General features: G+C 43.5%; 1 protein-coding gene across 3 annotated transcripts in view; it reads right to left on the bottom strand.

Annotated features, from left to right (window-relative positions):
• Nucleotides 1–17,313, bottom strand: part of Adarb2 (adenosine deaminase RNA specific B2 (inactive)) — a 554,151-nt gene that overhangs the window by 160,718 nt on the left and 376,120 nt on the right. The gene's annotated exons all lie outside the window — the stretch shown is intronic.

The raw sequence follows: 17,313 nt of genomic DNA, 5'->3' as shown, positions 1-17,313 counted from the left end.
TTCTATTCTTTGGATCTCTGTCGTGTAAAAGGTTCAGCTTTAGCCATTTGATTAAAAGAAAACCCACTCAGGCAAAATACGGAAAAAAGAAAACCAGGTACTTTTAGTTATAGGAGGAATGGTTTATAATGACACAGGTTTTTTTTTGTGGTGGTCAATTCTTTATTTAGATTGACCTTCACTGGGCCCAGAGAAGCCCACCTGTAACTCTAGCTCCTCAGGAGGCTGAGGTATGAGGAACACATGTTTTCCCTAGCAACTTATGAAAACAAAGAGTAGGTAGAAGGCTGAGGATATGGCTTAGTTGGTGGAATGCTTGCCTAGCATGCATGAAGCCGTGGCTTTGATTCGCTGTACTGTATACACTGGGTGTGGTGGGCATGATTGTAATCCCAGCACATGGAAAGTGGTCATTCTCTGTTAAATAGGGAGTCTGAAGCCAGCTTTTTTTTTTTTTTTTTTCAATGCTGTTTATTCAGGAACATTGAACAATCCTCGGACCCCGGGGAAAGCCAGCCCACAGCTTAAATAGCCTCTGGGTAGCCAACCCAGGCGTGCCACGGTGGCAATGCAGATAGGTCCACATACATGGAAGCAAGCCAGATCCTCGGCCTTAGCCAAATGTGGAGTTGTTCGTGACAGAGAGCACTCACCATCGGGAAGGTGGAAGGCGGAAACCAGCTCCATCTTTAAGGCATAGCATTCCGCAGCTCTCTACAGTTCCCCCTTTTTGTTTTAGACGCATCAGGCAAGAGTAGAGGTCTGATCTCTGATATTAGAAATAAATTGGGACTTTGTACAGATGTTCATTTAGGTGTCATCCACCCAAAGAGCATCAGACCAGTCCGATACCTTTTTCTCAGAGGCGGGACCTGGGGCATCAACCCGCATGCAATCAGACATGCTCTTCTCTGGGTCCAAAGCGGCTGACCCTGAGTGCAGTGTGAAGCCAGCTTTTTATACATGAGATTCTGCCTAAAAATTTAAAGGCTGGGGATATAACTCAGTGAAAGAGCACTTGCCTAGCACACATGAGGAGGTTCTAGGTTCAATTCTAATACAAAGGAGGGAAAAAGGAAAAGAAAAGGAAAAGAAGATGAGAATGTCCCCAAACACAGGACATTGAGTTCTCAAATTTTTGGTGACAGTTCTAACTGTTTTCCAAACAAGTCTAAAGTGAGAGTGAAAACGACTACTTCAAAGAGAGCCTCCTGGAACTGCAGCAAGGACAGGTAGATGCCATGGAGGACGGACTTCCGTGTTGAACGAGATTGCTTATCTTCTCCCTTTTTAGCCAGTCAGGTCCTGGGTTTTGAAAACAGTGATGGATGATGGGCTGTCTTCTCCTTTGAAGAGAGTGATGACTGGGGGGTCTGCCAGCTGGTTCACCCCAATGTTCACCTTGTTAATAAAAGTTTGGTACCTTAGGGGTTGACATTTCTAACTTTCCTCCATGTTCAGTTTTCCAGGAAAGCAGTCCCACAGGGCCCCGAACCCTGGATTTGAAATATCTTCTGTTCCAGTCTCCATGGGCTTTTTCTATTTGTCATGTCTCTTATTCCCTGGGTGCCCTGTTTTTAGTCCAGTTACCTAATCACGTGGCAGGATGTACAGGTCCCTCCCTCCCTCCCTCCCTCCCTCCCTCCCTCCCTCCCTCCCTCCCTCCCTCCCTCCCTCCCTTCCTTCCTTCCTTTTTCCCTGTAGATGGATGCTGATCTATCTTCTTTCCTTGGCAGTAGCCCTTCTTCCAAACTCACCAGGTCTCATTGAAATACTTGGCCAAATTTGCCTTTTACAGGAGCAGGCAACACAGCAACTGTGCTTTCAGAGCTATTTGGACATGTCTGTTTGTCCATAACGTCTACTGATCCCATCTCTGTAGAGTAAGTAGAAGCCACTGGAGAGGAAGTGTCACACTTCTGCCAGATGACACTTTGGTTTGGGAAATCCAAAAACAGCCTTCTTTCTATTAGTTTATTTAAGTTTGAAAACAGAGTTCTGAAGAATTTCTGGCTGTGTTTTTGGTATTCTGTTCTTTTCTTTACTTCATGCCTCATGCACACTGAGTTTTCCTTTGATTACAACAGGATTAAAACCGGACATAGAAAATGAAACAAAACCAAACAAAGTAGAAATATCAGTGATTCCAGGCTGTCATGGATTCATGCCAACCTTTGAATATTGTCCAAATCAATAAATATTTCCGTTGAGAAACCGAACTCTTCTAGTATTAAAAAGCTGAGTGATTGCTGTTGGCAGAGGGAATGGGAATGTGTTAGTATAGGTTGTTGGCACCCGAAGTCCCTTGGGAACATGAAAAGAAAGAGAGGGTCCATATGTGACAGATACCTATAGGGGTATAAAGTAATGGAGAATGCAACATGGAGAACAAACACAGGCAGTCTGGAAAGATCTGACTTTTTATATAAATTTTGAGAGTTCCAAAATAATTCTTCCTGGGTTCATGGACTTTTTGTATTTGTCATCTCTCTTTTTTCCCTGGGTACCCATTCTTAGTCCAGTAGTCCAGTTGCCTAATCATGTGGAAGGATGTGCTCAGGCATCTTTGTTTTTTTGTTTTTTTTTTTTTTTACTGAGATGATAAATATGGACTGATAGTCAGAGGTCAACATGGACAAAACAAAAAAGCCCATGTAATTTGTGTGACCTATGTGTATTGTATCTTTTATGTGCATTGTGTTCCCAAACAGTGAGAGCCAAAGTGGTCATATTACCCAGAGAATTACCTGTCTCACAATATTTTCTGGAGGCTGACTGTTGTTCTTTCATGAACAACATTGCTTCTCTCACTGCTCCTTTTCATGTCCCAGACTATTTTAATCATGGAATTGTTACATATTTCATTCATGCATACTTGGGCTTGAATTGAACCAGAATCAAACTGCAACAGGCGTTGGAAAGTGTGAGTAGCAAGTAATACCCAAGTTCTGGGGCTATCCTCCTGGGAGCTGTATCCACTCTCCTTCTCTTTTTTTCTACTTGCACACTTTCAAGACAAGTAGTTACAGTCAAAACAGTGACTGTCGAATCTTACTTTTCATGAATTCTTGCCTTTTTGAATGTGTCTCATGTACTATTAAAACAAACATGACGTTAACCATATGTTTGTGTGTGTTCATGTGTGAGGATGTGTGTAGAGGTCAGGAGTTGACACTGGGTGTCTTCTTCAATCACTTCTCCATCTTGTTTGTTGAGACAGAGTGTGTCTTTTAACCTGGAGCTCACAGACTTGGCTAGAACTGAGTGGCAGGCGAGCTTCAGGGCTCTACCTGTCTGCTTTCCAGCATTGGTATTGTCGGTGCACAGTTCTAGAGATCTGAGCCGTGGTCCTCGTGCTTGTGCAAAAAGTGTGTCACAGATGCCAATGTTACCTTAAACCATTCCCACATCACACAAAGGTTAGCTAACTGGCTTACTGTCAAACAAGGGGTCAGTCATTGATTTAGGACTGAGATTCACATAGGTTCCCTTCTAAGTCTTAACTCAGAATACTTGCAGAGGCTCAGGCTAAATGTCAGGGCAAAAAAATCCAATGGAATGTTTCTGTTCTATTCTTTTCTCTTTCTCCTTCCTTCCTTCCTTCCTTCCTTCCTTCCTTCCTTTCTCTTGCTCTTTCTTTCTTTCTTTTTCTTTTCATTTTGGAGATGCCCCTCAAGATGGGGCACTTTCTGAAGGAGGCCTTCTGGCCCTCTGCACCCTTTCTCTTCATATAAGAAAGGGAGTCTGGGGACGAGCTGAGACTTCTCAGATGCTCAGGGGTAAGGGCTGCAGTGGGTGATGTTCCTAACTCTGCTTATGACTTGGAAACTTGACTTTGCTTTGGGCCCTGGCTTAGGAAAGTGATTCTTACATCATCATTCACAATAATTATCTCCCATTGGGTCCAGAAGAATGTCCATAGTGAGTAAAGCTAAGAGTCTGGAGAAACTGCCATATAATTTGGGGCATGTGACCTTCTGGATGCTCATAGCAAATGCTATTAGGACAGCTGGTCATTATGAACACTCAGAGAGTTTGAGGAAATTGCCCCATGGCATCCAGCTAGAAAGTGAAGCAAAACACAGACTTCAAGTCTGTTGATTCCCAAGGAGGCTTTTCTTCAATCTTTTGAAAACTGAGCTACCTGTGATGTTGTGTCCTTACAAGTGATCAAACTGATCACAGCTCACCTGTTTGTTCCTATGTTTTCCCACAGGGACTCTTGGGAACTGATGTGGGCAAAGCTCCAAGCTCCCCGCACCTGTCTCTTCACATGAGAAGGTAGTACAGCAAGTGCTGCTGCTGTGACAGGGGCCGGGATGTGTTCCATGATGCCCCGGTTGGTAGGACAGTTCAGGGCTGATTTCTGACCTTTAAGGGGCAGGCAGGATGAGTGCAGCTGTGTACTTATTCTCTAGAATGTTCTGAACGAGTCAGGCCTTTGAAGAGTAGCTGAGTGAGGTACAAAGAAACTCAAAAGGAAATACATTCAAATAGGCTTGACCTTAACCCATCTGCCTTTTTTTTTTTTTTTCAAGATTTTCTCAGGGTGAAGAACCAGTGGGTGAGAGAATGAAGTTGCTGGAAGTACAAGATTCTCAGGGGTGTCCACCTTGCAGTTCTAACTGCTAAGGGATTCCTTTTTGCAAACCCCTGCTTCCTTTTGGGCTGTTCTGTGGTACTTCACATTCCTGGTTCTGGGCACTGAAATCCACACTAACGCAGATGCTACTGTGAGCTAGTGCATGCACTTTAAACATTCACTCTGCCTTTTCAGTCTAGATAACCAAATAAAGCCTCGACTCCAACCCTGCATCCTGAGAGTCACAGTCATCAAAGCTGCAAGGAGGGGGAAGCCTCGTGCAGCAGGCAAAAGAGGGCTTTTGTTGCCATATTGATTAAAGTTGTGACCAGAGTGAAATGCCTTGTATTATAAACCCTCTCTCTTGTACTTGGTGTTTGCAGAGGAACTTTTGTCTGTTTGCCTTTAAGTTGGAGTACTTGATGAATCCACAATTCCCTTGAGTGCGTTAATTTAGAAAAATGCATTTTAGAAATGTTTAATTGTGACACTGTTGTTAGAAACTCACGTTCTAGTTTATCACCGTCTAGGCATCATTAGGCTCTGAGATGTACAGACATATGACAAGTTTGTGAGGGTGAGGGAGTCTGGGACTGGGATCTGGCAATAATGAGCTCTTCTTACCCGAGCAGGTCTCACAGCACTCCAGTTCTTATGATTTCACGGAACTGTGCATATAGATACTGGAAACCCTCAGCCCAGGGGAACAGAAATTGACACCGTATCTTAGTTAAAATGCATCACAGACGGTGACGGGAGTTGATTATAAGATTTGTATCCTGGGACTTAATATGGCGGAGTCTCTGTGCTTCACAGTGTCTTGGAAGATTCCGAGGGAGCACTGAAGAGTGTCTGAGCGAGGCCTGAGCAGCCTCTAGGTGCCACATATTTAAACAGACTTGACATTAAGCCAGTCTCTGACTCTTACAGCCTTTCAGGTGAGGTGAGGATAGGATTGTATACAGTACAAGATTTTCCAGTGTGCCCCCACTTCTCCCTTTGAACACTTCTTAGGGGCAACAGGTCTCTCGAAGCTCACTTGCTTTGGCCTACCCCTGTCTGGCAAGGATAAGCACTGCGTCTCCATCATTTCCTGGCTACCCAGTGTACTCAGTTTTCTCCTTGTGTTAGAACTCTAGATCTGAATGAAAAGCACCACTTGCGTGAGAAATATAAACTCTGGTTTGGGGCAAGATTCTGCAGATTGCCTGTCAGCCTGCGGATGCCTTTATGTTTGCTGCTCTTTAAATATTATCAAATCATGGCTGCTGGCATACTGTATACATCATGTTGACATATGGACATCTTGTACTAGAATTTTGTTGTTGTTTTTAGAATGCGAGAGCTTTAAGCAAACATTCAATCACACTCCTTATTTTCTTATTACTTAAAGATATTTAATTTATTAGTTGACAAGTTTACACATGTATACAATGTATTTTGATTAACTCCCTCCCCTCTATATTTATATTATATATTATATAATAATTATATGTTACACTATTATTCACCTCTATTTTATCTGGACCTTCTCTTCTTCAGAGAAAGGCTCCCTTCCTGCTTTCACACTTTTTTAAGGAGTCGCTGAGTTTAATTAGGGGTGCTTGCCTGATCACGGGTGGGGGGTTATAGTTTACTCATGGCTGCACCACTGAAGAACAATGACTACCCTCTCCCCAGCAGCCACACTGCCAATAGTTCCTCAGCAGGATGTGGAGCTCATGAACCTCTCCCTCATCCACGCTAGAATGTTGGCCAACTCCAGAGCTCCATCTTATGCAGATAACGATAGCTAAGCAGCCCTTTATTTTACAGGAAAGGAAGACTGAGGCACAGGAATGGCCAAATGTCATCAAAGTCCTGGCTCTCCATCCCCCACACAGTTCCACTTCTCTCTTACACCCCAGAAATGGTTTAGAAATAGGGGGGATGGAGAGATGGTTTAGCAGTTAAGAGCATTGGCTGCTCTTCCAGAAGACCCTGTTCAATTCCCAACACCCACATGGCAGCTCACATGGTTTATAATTGTCTGGTGGTCTGTAACTCAAATTCCAGTGGACCTGACTCCCTCACATAGACATATATGTAGATGCCAAACAATAAATGTACATAAAAATAAATAGATTTTTAAAAATTAAATGAAAGAGCAACACTAGGCTCTGAGATCATTAAAACATGATTCAGAAAACTTCATCTAAATTTTCTTGGAATACCTGCTCTCTCTCTTCCCACCAGTGGGGCATATCTGTGGCTTCCCCTGGATTAAGAATCAGAGCCGTCTCTGTAGATACCAAATGCTGTTTTAATCCCTGTTCCAACCAACTTGATTCTCCTGACCATTCTTGTGTGGCAGCTCCTATGATCACCCATCACACAGACAGAGGTCCTGGCCACTAAGAAGACATAGGTTCTATAGCTAGTGAGTGTGTGCATACAGTCTGGCTCAGAAAGACTAGCTAACTCTTTCCTCTCAGTTACATATCTACTTCCTGACCATGGATAAGCAGCTTTGTCCTGGTTAGCATCATCTAACCAGATGGAGTTGAACATAGGATAGAGGCACATAGGATAGAGGCCCAGGACTTTATTTCTAAGCTCCTTGTGCCCATAATCTGTGTCATCCTTGGCAACTCTTTGGACACTTCACTTAGACCTGGAATACAGCAAGAACTAAACCAATGATTGGTGACCTGTAACCTGTACAAAGTCACTCCCCTGAGATCATTTGTATGCAAAGCACTTAGTGTATATATCAGGGACACTAAGCATGCAATAGAATAGTCACAGAATAACTGAAGAGTTGGGGGCTTGGGAACACATGAACTTAAGATTTCACAGGATAGTTGCACTACTGCCCTAGCAGTAGTTTACAGAGTGTGGGGTACATGGTGTATTGAGGTGCGATGGGGTGAGAAAAGCTACTGAATTGTATTTTAAAGGCGAGAACACTTCCTTTACCCACTATGTCTAAACTCCCTTAAACCATCTTTGAAATAATTTCAAAAAGTTAATCGAGGATGGATGGAAGGTTTTCTAGACAGTCATGCTGCCTAATAGCTTGAACCCTGTCTTCTGCACATGAACAGGTGTCCATCATCCCACAGTGCCTTTGAGTCCATAGGTATTCAAGATACTCTTGTCATTCTTGGACTGTCCAAAGTGATGGGCAGGTTCTGGGACCACTGTTGAACTTGCCAGAGCGGTAGAGTTTGCAGGGGAGCTCCTGGTGCCTGGGCTGACATTGGGCTTGCTGCCTTGTGTGTTGATCAGTCTACGGTACTCTCCCCAATTATGCCTCTTCCTTTTCCCTACTGCTGGCCTGTGGATTTGCACAAACAATTCTGATCTTTTTATTCAACTCCACTGCTCTAACCCAGCAACAAGACTTACACTGTAACTTCTTTCTACCATTTTTTGCCCAGGGACGCAAAGCTAGGATGAGGAAGAGCAAACGTTAAGGATTGTGAAGCTCAGGAGTGAGTATCCAGATTCCACATCTGACTCCAGATTCGCTCTGAGCTCTTGCCATCATGCAACCTTGCCAACCCAAGCAGTACTGGGGAGACTTTCGGCTTCAGCCTGAGACCTCTCTTCAGGCAATCTCCCTAGCCTCTGCCAGGAGTTCACAGAAGCTTGCAAATGAAAGTAGCCCAAGTTACCCCAGTGCCAGAGAGAAGGCAGAAAGTATTGGCTGCATCTGGAGAGGGAGTGAGATCTCAGAGGAGTGGGATCTCCCTAAGGTGCCCTCTGGGGCTGGAAAGGCAAATCCAACTTTGGCCCCTCCCTGCTCCTATTCTTTGTCACCCCCCTCTAGCTCTGGTGACTGGGGACACTCTTTCTCTTCTCTTGGCTACTCTTCTTTTCTTTCTCTGGCTCATTTACATGTTGGCACTCTACCATTTGCCATCTTCTTTCTGCTGTCGCTCTCCTTTTCAGTGAAACAATGAATCCCAAAGGAAGGGGCCACCCGCTCATCCCCAGAAAGCCTGTCTACACTAGCACAGCTGTATACTTTAAGCTGAAAAAAAGGAACCGTCTCAAATGGGAGCCTTTGGCGAGCTGCCAGCACTTCACTGCTCCACAGAGGCATCAGCAGAAGCTAGGAGAGCCGGGAGGACAGTTCTTAATGGGAATTTATCCATGAGGGTGGCTGAGAGCTCTGACCTTCCCCAGGCTTCCCACTGCCCAAGTGGGCATGTGAGGTTTCCGTGTACTTCAAAATCAACAACCTGCTGGAACATGACGTGTGTGTGTGTGTGTGTGTGTGTGTGTGTGTGTGTGTGCCTCACTCCAGCTTCTCATCTCTCCTTGTACATGGTTGAGCTCTACGACCTTGTAAACACAATCAACGCTTTCCTTTTGTCAGATCACAGTAACTTTTCCTTCTGGAGCTAATAGAAAGCCCTTTTAGACTTGCTCTTATAACTCATAAACTTTCTTTTAAACCAAGAGTGCTCAGTTTCCTTCACAGGCCACGAAGTCACTGGAAAGTGGGAGAGTGACAGGTGTCTTAAGAACAAGGTCACTACACTACAGTCCTACTGAAGCTAAGTGCTGGACTTTTCTGTAATCAGACTCTCACTTTCAATGTCTAGGTCAGGGGCTTACGTGCCTCAGAATAGACTCAGCACAGTCATCTGTCAGCTGGAGACATAATTAGTGTCTAGTGCAGGGATTTCACTCAGGTGAATATGATATTGTATCGTAAACACAGAATGGAGTCAATAGAAAGTGCCTAATAAATATTAGCTACTATGTCACTACCACCATGAGCATCCTCGGTAGTCATGACCATGAAAGGAGACCTTGGCTTGTAGTCACTGCTTAACTGATGAATAGTTACATGCACCATGTTTAATTCCAAACTCAGTAGGAGCATCAGGTTTCAATGCTTTGTTAAATCTTTGTACTCAAGTTTCATCATTCACGTTTTAGTAAGAAGTAAAGTAGACGCTACTGAATCAGTGCACAGTATACTGTGTGAGCATGTTGAATACAGTGTAGTATATGTTGTTTGTAGATTGTACACATGTACCATATATAAGTATATAGGGCATGCTGTATATACATTGCATAATATATATTGTACACATGGATAATAAATGTGATATATACATTGTATAGACTCACAAAAGTGTTAAGTATCTACAAGGTCTTCCATGCCTAATTAAAGACATGTTCTATTAATGTTGTATACATTTTATTTGTTTACTGTGGTGTGTGTGCGCACACACACCCATGCACATTTGACACATCATTTGTGTGGAGGTCAGAGGACAAGTTCCACCATATGGCTCTTGGGGATAGAATCCAAGTTGACTGGCTTGACAGTAATGCCTTCATCCTCAGAGTCATCTCACAGGACCAACAGGTGTTTTCCAAAGCTATTTTTTCACATGTAGTAGCAATGAAATCACATCTCACTATCATTCTAGCTGCTTCTGAGGAAATAGAGCATGTAGCAAATTGAGGGACAGAGGTGTTCAAAGAAATAAATAGAGCATGGGGCAAATTGAGGGACAGAGGTGTTCAAAGAAATAAAGCCACCTGATTAAATTCTGCCTTTTTTCCCCCTAATATGTTCACTTATGAGTGCAGGCAAACAAGTGGACTCCCTGGGATGAACCGGTATCTACAGGACCTGATTACCAGGTAGTCATGCCCCAGCTTGATTTGCCTTGCTCAGAGACTGGAACCATCGAAGGGAGGTTGGTGGGAAAGGATACACCTTAACATAAACTGTTATCTAGGAAGTATGCCTTTGGATAAGTTTTCCAAGAAGAATCAAAGGCGTCAGTTTGCTTGTGTGTGTGTGTGTGTGTGTGTGTGTGTGTGTGTGTGTGTGTTTAGAAGACCTTTCAGGTGTGATTCAAATTAAGAGGAAAATCCTATTTTTTAAAACATAAATTATTTACCATAGCACATATGTGTGTATAGCGTACAAGGGTTCTGTGTATGCGTGCCATGGAGGATAACTTTGCGTAGCAATTTCTCTCCTTCGTCTTTACAGAAGTTCTGAGGTTTGAATACATGTCGGCAGACTTGCTTGGCAAATGCCTTTACCTGCTAAGCCATCTCACCAGCTCACAAAAAGCCCATTCTTAAGACAGTGCCATGATTCTGGATCAAAGATCCATGCACACCTCTGTCTTAGATTCCTCCATTATTTCTAAAGCAAGTACGAACAAACCAAACATCATTGCTTTTAAGAGCAGGAGCCTACAGAGAACCTCCGAAAGGCTCTACCCTGCAGTGTATCAGAACAGATACTGAGACTTATAGCCAAACTTTGGACAGAGTGCAGAGAATCTTATGAAAGAAGGGGGGAATAGTAAGACCTGGAGAGGACAGGAGCTCACAAGGAGAGCAACAGAAACAAAAAAATCTGGGCACAGGGCTCTTTTTTGAGACTGATGCTCCAACCAAGGACCATTCATGGAGATAACCTAGAACCCCTGCACAGATGTAGCTCATGGAAGTTCAGTGTCCAAGTGGGTTCCATAGTAATAGGAAAATGGACTGCCTCTGACATGAACTGACTGGCCTGCTCTTTGATCACCTCCCCCTAATGGGGGAGTAGCCTTACCAGGACACAGAGGAAGACAATGCAGCTACTCTTGATGAGACCTGATAGACTAGCGTCAGAAAGAAGGAGAGGAAGACCTCCCCTCTCAGTGGATTGGGGGAGAGGCATGGGTGGAGATGGGGGAAGGAGGGTGGGGTTGGGAGGTTAGGAAGGAGGGAGTTACAGTGGAGATACAAAGTGAATAAATTGTAATTAATAAAAAAATAATAAAAGAATAGGAGTTAACTTCAAACCAGGAAGAACCATGATTCAGAAAAGTCATCTTCTTTCTCTCACTACATAACTTATGGAGTTATCAAAAGTTATTGGATAAGTAGGGATGGTTACACACATGACTAATTTATTTAACAATTTATGTGCATTGCACAGGGAGATCATTGTGGGACAAGAAATGCATTCATTTTTAACATTTGATCCTTGGGCTTTATTGTCAGAAGGATCCTTCTGAAGCATACATACCCTTATCTCAAGCTCTTGCTAATTTTACACACCTGAAGCTGCAGGCAGTCTTCCTTAGAAGGCCCTCTTATAGGCCTGACTGTTCAAGCCAGCTGTTAGGAGTTACTTTAGAAGTTACTGCCTCTCTTACTTTGAAAAAACATTATTTTAGTTGCTTTGACTAAACCTTTCTAAAGCACCATAAACAGCAATCCACTTGATATGGAGATTTAAAAACATGAGAAAATAATGGGTGAATGAGAAAACTGCAAACAAGCCAATTAATCCCCTTTTCAGATTTATTCTGTGCATGGGAAAAATTTAACTTTTCTTTAGCTCGCTTTCCTGGGATGTACTTTATTCTTTTTCCTAACCAGTTTTTGAGCAACAGAACTGCTAAAAAAATAACAAGGTATTCTTGCTGAATTCCTGCTTTGTGAACTCAGATATTTTCATGCCAGCGGTGAGAAGTGGGCCTTGTGATGGTACTTCTAGGTAATGAGTATTTATCTATTCTCATGCTCTTGATCCTAGTTCCTACTATTAGCCACGTTAGCCTACAGTGGTCTTGTACCAACTGTAGATAAACAAAATATGAAGGATTTGGACAGAGCCTCCTAGCTATTTCTCAGTGGGCACCATCATTTTCAGAGGCTGATGATGGAGTTCCAGGACTTTAAACTTCCTTAGCAGCGTAGTAAACCCTACATACTTATGTCTGCTCCATGCCTTAAAGACACTAATGAATGTTGGCTTTTGTCACTCTGCCTAAGGCTCAGATCTCAGGTACAGGAAGTGGTGAAAATTAGAGTCTGATGAACTCACAACTGCAGCTTGAACCTTTGCTGTGAGCATCATGTTAACGAACTCTCTTTCAAACCCCAGGCTGCAGGGATGATATGGACTCTTGTCCTGTTTCTGCTGGGCCTCCTCTTTAGGGAGGTCAGCAAGGTTGGAGCTTTGGCTTGTGAGCTCAGCAACTGTCATCATACATTCAGACATACTCTGTGGGTCTCAAGGGCAAAAGTGTAGGAGGTTCTAAGTCTTTAGGATTATCCTATATATCCTGTATGCTCCCTGTCTCCATTCTAGAACCCACTAAGTTTTTTCAGGTAGATTCTCAGCTGAGTTGTGTGTGTGTGTGTGTGTGTGTGTGTGTGTGTGTGTAGATGCATGTGTGTGGCATGCATGTAGAGAACAAGGTCAACTTCAGGTGTTACCCCTTAGGACATCTTTCATGTTTCTTCAGACTACAGGGAACAGCGTCTCTCTCTGGCCAGGAGTTCACTACTTCCGTTAGGATGGCTGGTAGCAAAGCTGGGGATAAGTTTATCTCTGGCTCTCAAGCTTTGGTGTTACAAGGGCACACCCACATAGGCCTGTCTTGTTACGTGGTTGCTGGAGATGTATTAAAGTCTTTGAGCTTGCATGGCAATCATTTTACTGAATGAGCTACCTCATCAGTCTCAATAGATGCACCTGAAACATGCTTTCCTGATATTCCTAAGCACTGACACACATGGAGTATTTGTTTCAAAGCCTGTCATGTAACTAAGAGAACTCCCACTAGAATGGCTTGAATCCTTGTTTTTTATGCTAGTCTTTGGTTAAAGCATTAAACAAACTACATCTAGTCATCTATGCAACAACACGCAAGTCTCTGCCATCCTGCAATTTGAGACTGTCTTGTATAGGGCAGAACACGGAAATTTGGGCAGACAAAATTAAGTACTGTGCCAGTGCCCAAGTTCTAGAAATTGCACTGCTACAAAAGGTTCTCAAAGCAAACTCTTTTGGGAGAATTGTCTTTGTTCAGGGGAGGTGGAAAGTTCTTTGTTCTTCAGGTTTTTGAAGATGTTTGGTGTGCTGCATCATGCTAATGCTAACAGAACAGTCAGACAAGGACCATGAAAGGACACAATCTCTAGACCTAAAACTTGGGTCAAGGTGCCTTTGAAACCAAGTGTTTGTTTGAACACCCTGGAAGGGTGAGAGTGTAGAGTTTACAATGTATATATAGATAAGGAGGGGAATCCATGAACTGTAAGTGAAAGATTCTATGCTCCCTAGATGAGGGCCACAGAGTATGTATAAGAAGTTTTCATGATGGTTACATGGGTGGTCTGTGATGAATTGGTTGTAGCCCACAAAATATAGGTAAAGGGTCCAAGATGTACTGATGAGGTTTTATGATGTGAATACGGAGGGTTCCCTAATTTATAGATGGGGGCTCATGGTGTATGTGACAGAGAATTCTGCAATTCATAGATAATAGTTTTCCTGAAGTTTCATGATCTATAGATGAAAGGTTTTGATATATAGGTAGGGATTCCATTTTGTGTAGACAGGGGTACGCGATTTGTGCATAGAGTTTCTGTGATCCATATAGATGAAGTATCTATGATCTATGAATAAGGGCCTCAATATGTAGAAACAGAGGTTACATGACACATAGACAAGGGGTTCCACAGTGTATAACTAGGACTTCTGTGATCTATAGTCAGAGGCCCCATGATATGTGGACAGTGGTTTGAAGATAACACAGTTCCTAGAAGAAAAGGGTTTAGGTTGAGCAGGAAGACAGAACAGCATTTATGGTGAATCTTGGAACAGTTTATTTTTCATACTCCCCCCCACCCTGATCTTAGACCTTACCTAGGACAGTCTTTCAATTTCGTCAGCCCTGATTCCCATTGTTGTGCTGGCCCCCACCCAGCTACAGAGTGCGCTTTTCAAGGGGGCTGAGGCAAGAGGATAATGAGCCCCTGGCATGGCTGTACTGCTGTGGTGTGATGAATGGCCCGCAACCCTCGAGACGCTCCGTGCCCTTCATCATCCAGTCGGAGTGGTTAGCAGGCTGTCAGAGAGAAATAATTTAGCAGCACTGGCTTTAACGGATGTGCTGCATTCTGGGGTCAAATGACTATTACAAAGTAGTAGCGCTGCCTGGCTTCTCCGTCGTGGGAGCTCAGAGTTGACAACATGAAAGAAGAAGGCATCACAGCCAGAACTCACTGATGTCCTTCAGTTTCACACATTAGGAAGCAGAAGGGGGGGGCTTCCTAGTAAACAGGTAATCCTAGGCTGTCTGTGGGCTGTGGGGGTAGCTCCAGTCTTTCTGCAAAGTGGCATCAGGTTGGGGTGGAGTAAAACAGCAACAGGGGCATGCCCACAATCACTAATTCGGTGTCTCAAACACGGTAGCAAGAGAAATGAGCTGATCAAGGTCATGCCAAAGGTCATGGACATTCTCAGAAGGGGCTCATTCTTCTGCCCAGCCTGAGTCCAGGCAGTAGGGAGGATAATGCTTCCATGGATGTTCTGCAAGTTTGATTTCAGGTAGCAAAAAGGTAGAATGGGAAGAAGTCAGGAAAAAAAAAAAGGCATAGAAAAGAGCAGAAGTGAGGTCATAGAGTTTCTTGCTAGTAAATGCACCAGGATTGATTTAGAAATTGTTCTTGCTTTTTTTTCTCTAGCGCTTTGCTTTCAGTGGGGCTATGCATTTATTTGAGCTCAAGCTGAAAGGCAAGACTGATGATGTTTATGGTTTACCCCCTCCCACCTGTTCCTTAAAGGGATTATGGCATGTGCAATAAATGTGTGAGGTTAAGTGAATGAATAAGAGGTAGCTGGAGCAGGGAAATCTACCATCCCTCAGTGAGGCCTTAGTGTGTCTTTCCCCTTCACTCAGGATTTGTGAAAAAACAGGACATCTTAGGGTCAGGAAGAGGGCCCAGTCTATAAAGTGCATGTCCTGCAAGCATGAGGACCCATGTTTGGATCATCAGCTTCCACATAAAAAGCCTGAGCTTTTCTGCATGGTAGCCTGTGCTTGTAATCCAAGCACTCATGGGGTAGAGATGGATCAGTGAAGCATGCTGGTCGGCTAGTGTTGCCGAATTGCTGAGCAAGAGAGTCTATACCAAAATAAATAAATAAATAAATAAACAAACAAATAAATAAATAAATAGAATAATAATAAAGCAGAGGGGCTGGAGAGATGGCTCAGCAGTTAAGAGTGCATGTTTCTATTGCAGAGAGCTCCAATCGTTCCCAGCACCCACATCAGTTGCCTCACAACTGCCTATAACTCCAGGACCAGGGGGTCTGATTCCTTCTTCGGGACTCAAGACCACTGAAGTCATGTGCATACCCTCTACATAGACCCATAATTAAAAATAAGCATAGGTAAAAATAAGGTGGAAAATGATAGAAAGAACATCCCTCATTGATCTCTGACATGTCTCTACATGCATGCATACACACATGTGTGTGAACACCCACACATATACACACCCAAACACATACACTTGCATGTGCTGCAAACACACACGCGCGCACACACACACATGCGAATACACAAAGAGCATCTGCTGGGGTGTTTATCCTATGCTTGTTTATAGTCAAATATCTGTGGAAAGAATTCATGAATGAATGAATGAAGGAGTAAACAAATGACCTACCTAGTCATTCTTCAAGGTGAAGGATCCCGTTATGTTCTTCATATTACTGAGCAGTATCTGGGTTTTGATGACACCCCAAATTCTTTTACAAATTCTTTGTCCAAAGGCAAAATAAGGGATTCTATTCCAGGTGTTGTGATGTCATGATTGTGGTGATCACAGCAATAACTCGTAGTTATTAAGTACTTATGATGAATCCCACACGGGGCTAAGTGCCTTTTAACTATGTAAAGTGTTTCTTTCCTTGATTGATGCCCAAAATGAATAAAAATAATTTTCTGTATCGACTACATTAGAGAGACCTACAAATAAGTCTTAGAATGATAAGAGAAAAGATAATTTGCATAAGCAAGCAATTATAAAACTTGGCAGAATAAGGTTGTTTTAAGTGGTGTGAGAACAGTTTTTGACACATAGGCAGTGCTACAAAGGCACCTTGAACAAGTGAAGGTAAATAGACCCACAGGGCTGGAGGTACAGGTCAGGAGGACCACTTGTCTGTCATGCAAGTGGCTCTGGGTTTGAACCCCAGTATCACCAGGAAAGATAAAAAAATTTAAGAAGACTCACCACTGTGTTGCCAAAACTGGGAGAACTCCTTCCTTCCTTCCTTCCTTCCTTCCTTCCTTCCTTCCTTCCTTCCTTCCTTCCTTCCTTCCCTCTTTCTCTCATACATGCCAGGCTGACCTTGAACTTACTGTGTAGCTGAAGATAACCTTGAACTCCTTATCCTCTTGCTTCTACATCCCCCGTGCTGGGATTATAGAAACGTACCACTGCTCCTGGTCCATGCCGTTCTAGGCAACAAACCCATGGCTTCATGCATGCTGCGTAAGCACTAGACCAACCAAACTTCATCAGCAGCGCCCTACATCTCATTTCTAACCTCTGCCTTGTAGCAGGACCCCCCCCCCCCCCATGACTGAGTTAGTGTCTTACTGCAGAAATTTCCACTTGGTTGGAAACCATAGTTATAGAGGTCCCGGCCACTCCCAATGAGACAGTTTCCCATCTTGGTTTGCCCAGAACAACTCAGCCCAGACCACCAACCAACACACCTTTTACTTCTTGGTTCTTTGTTTTCTAAGTTACCGGAGGGCCCGGTTAATAAATCCCGCCTTTCCTACAGTCTGGGCCTCTTGCTGGGGACAGAAGATCCTGCCCTCTGCTGTCTCCTGTGACCCTGGTTGTCTTTCCTCTCTAGTGGTTGATTGCATCATTGCGAAAGTTGCCTGGCTTCATTA

Source organism: Meriones unguiculatus, chromosome 19, assembly GCF_030254825.1.
Source record: "Meriones unguiculatus strain TT.TT164.6M chromosome 19, Bangor_MerUng_6.1, whole genome shotgun sequence".
NCBI classification, from domain to species: Eukaryota; Metazoa; Chordata; class Mammalia; order Rodentia; family Muridae; genus Meriones; species Meriones unguiculatus.
Note: the sequence above shows the minus strand (reverse complement) of the source record. Positions and strands in the feature narration are given on the sequence as shown.